A 3,442-nucleotide genomic window follows, 5' to 3' on the forward strand; every position below is an offset into this window, starting at 1 on the left:
TAGGCAAAGTTATAAAAGAGAAACAAACCTTTTACTATCATAAATACTTAATTTTTTTTCATTATTGAAAGCCTCTGATTTTCTCTAACATTTTAAAAATGTGTATTACATAAGCAATAAATGTGACATGAAGCCTGTAGTAGAAAGAGAATAGATTCTACTACAAGTATAAAAAACACTTGTTGGCTTTGCATATTTGTCTAAGGTGTGTCCATTTCCATAGCAGTTAAATTAAGTAATTTGTCTTACCTTCATCTTGATGATCATAATTATTGATCTCACTCTCTAGTTTGAGTATTTTATTGTCAATATTGTTAGATGTTTTATTGTTGATATTTTCTCTCAATAGTACTTCAGATTTTGTCAAAGATTGTACCTTGAGGTCCTTTGTTTTGAAATATCCAATTTTTACTTTTCTTTGATGACTCATTAGTTTTGGAAAAATCCTGCATTAGTTTAATTGGTTTTCCATCAAATCTAAAGACCTTTGCATTGGTTACTTACAAGATGTAATATTTGGTGTTGGAATGTCAGCCACTATAATCCTTAGAGTTTTTTTGTATTTGGTTTTTCTCCAGAAGCAGCCATTACTAGAGATCAAGAAAGAACAGGAAAGTTCCCATAACTAGACCCCGAAGTACATTCGTGCAAAGTTTCTTGTATTGACTGTGTCTATTGCCTGAAGCAGGATGATAGTTTTGGAGGTCAGGATTAAGTATTTTAGTTCTTTGATGTTACTTCATGAGGATTTTGGTCCTTAATATTTTGATCTTTTTACCTTTCTGAATTCAGCTTTCTTTTGTATAGATTTAAAATTATGTCATTTTGGACATTCTTTTCTAATCACTTGTAGTTTTATGCATAAAATAAACTATTCCCATATTTTTTTCCAATTCTGTAATCCACATAGTTGATTCTAAAAATCCAGTTTATTTTTATGATAAAATTTTGTTGGGACCTGTAATTTGTTAGGTAAACATAAAATTATTATTCAAAAAGATCTTACAAGATGACAGCCACGACCAGTAATAATATGATAGCTGTTTTAAACTAGGTACTGTTAAGTTCCCTTGAGAAGCTCCATCTATCAAGCATGGAGGCTAAAAAACTCTGACCATGGCCATGGTGTCAGTTCATGCTGCATTTTAAGTCTGTGTTTAGACATGTCTGTGAGCCTGTGGATTTAGCAAATGAGCAGGTAAGCTCAATTGCTAATGAAGAAGACATCCACAATACCATCAAGGTTATCTGATGCAATTATGTAGTTTTGAAGGTAAACACTGAAACCAACCACAATCTGCCACTATCTTATAAGTCCCATATCAACATTCTACACCCCAGCTTATACCTCTATGTCAGTGTCATTCACTAAAGAGCCTGCCAGATGTGGTGATTCACTATAAAGGCAAAGACATCCTCATTGTTAAAGATAACACAGAAGGAAAATATAGCAGCCTGGAACATGAAAGTATTTCAGGTGTAGTGGAGAGCTTAAAGATCGTCACCAATGTAAAGTCCCTGTGTATTGCTGAGTATAGTTTCTGCCTGGCCCAGGAAGCTGAGTGCAAGAAAGTATCTGCTGTGCACAAGACCAACATCACAAAACTGGGAGATAGTCTCTTTTTTCAGTGCTGTAAGAAGCAACAATACAAAACAGCTAGTATCTCCACCCCAGCAATTTGATGTCATGGTGATGCCCAATCTTCATGGCAACATTGTTAATGATATCCATGCTGGCATAGTTGAGGACCTAGATCTTGTGACTGGGGCAAATTATGGACATGTATATGCAGTTTTTGAGACAATGGCTCTGAATGCAGGTAAACATGTCAGTAAGGACATTGCTAATCCTATAGCCACACTGTTGACTAGTTATCTGATACCGGACCACCTAAAGCTCTATTTGGAAACCACCTCAATTCAGAAAACTGAGCTGACAATGATGGACAATGAAAATATGCACACCCCAAAAAGTGGGGACTGAGGAACCACCTCCCAAATTATCTAGGAAATCATCTATCACATCAAAGTCATCAATGAATGGATCTTGGAGATCTAGCTCTTGAAATTCTGCCAGCCAAGATCCTTCTTCCACCTATGCTGTTTATTTATTAGATTCCTAAATCTTGCTTGTCAATACCTGGAGTTTGGCCAGGAGATGTCCTGGATCCCCCCCTGGCCAGGGGATGTAATACCTGGAGTCTGGCAAAGAAGTGCCTCTTTCTTGATCCCAAATATGCATTCTTTTACATGCTTCTTAGGTTATAAAATAAACAACTCTATCATCTTCAAAACCAAAACAAATAAAAAACATATAAAAAGAAAGAAGCCTTGAGTAAAGGAAAGAACAATATAGGCTGGGGTCAACAAGAAAAAGTGAATACATATTTTATCAAGAGCACTTTCTGGACCTTGAAGGACAGGTAGATACAAAGAATTACATTTAGATAGAAATAGGCTGTTGTGAAAACACTTGACTGCACAAGCTGACATCGGTAATTGGAAGTGAATATTGTGTAAAGGAGTAAAGAAAGTAAAGAGAATGAAATTGTTTAGAGTTTAGAAGAATATCGTACCCAATATGAGCAAATGAATGACCAATAGCAACAGTGTATACTGATTGGGTTGTATAAAAATGAAAATAATTTGTGAAACCTCTTTAAATGGAAAACAGTTTGATTATTATAAATTTTGTAGTGTTTGCCCTTTTTCCCTTTCCTCCTGACTATGAAATGTGAGCAGAAATTTTCTACCTACTTTCCCAAAGTATTGCCATTTTAAAATATATTATAAATCATACCTGTATTCTGTCAATAACTATGATATAAATACCCCTTGGAAAGAGTTTGGAATGGTCTTCAGAATCTTATTTTCACCTGTTCCTCTGTTATGTCCTCACTTTGTTGGCACTCTCTGTGGGAGGCCACTAGGAAAACACTTTCTTCATATTTCCTGAAAACAAATACGTGTGAGAGAATTTTGTCACAGTGACTTTGAAGCTTGACTTCAAAATAATGATAAATGGACTATTGCGATGCTGACTAAAAACTGGAAAGGTTAAGAACAAGATACTAAATTTCAAGCTCCCTAAAGTTACTTTGAGGTAGCATATAATAGGGGCTGAAGATTTAGATTCAAAAGATTAGAGTACATGAGCTATCTGGGAGACCTTAGGTAAATCATATTATCTCTGGTTACATACTTTTCCTCATCTGTAAATTTAGAGAAATATCCTTCACAATATGATTTCGAAGGAAGCTTTTTTTTTTTTAACTTTAGAACACAAAATAAATGTTAGCTATTACTACATAAGCATATGCTTGATAGATTAAGATAGAAGTGTTGACTAATAAAAGCCCAGAAGATGAATTATAGGACTTATTAAGATCCTGTTTACACAAATGTTTAAATAAAAGCAAACTGACTTCAATGCAATCATTAT

General features: G+C 34.6%; 1 pseudogene; it reads left to right on the forward strand.

Annotated features, from left to right (window-relative positions):
- Positions 1 to 1,135: 1,135 nt before the first annotated feature.
- On the forward strand, positions 1,136 to 2,059 carry LOC100932943 (annotated as a pseudogene).
- Positions 2,060 to 3,442: the final 1,383 nt, after the last annotated feature.

Source organism: Sarcophilus harrisii, chromosome 1, assembly GCF_902635505.1.
Source record: "Sarcophilus harrisii chromosome 1, mSarHar1.11, whole genome shotgun sequence".
Classification (NCBI taxonomy): Eukaryota; Metazoa; Chordata; class Mammalia; order Dasyuromorphia; family Dasyuridae; genus Sarcophilus; species Sarcophilus harrisii.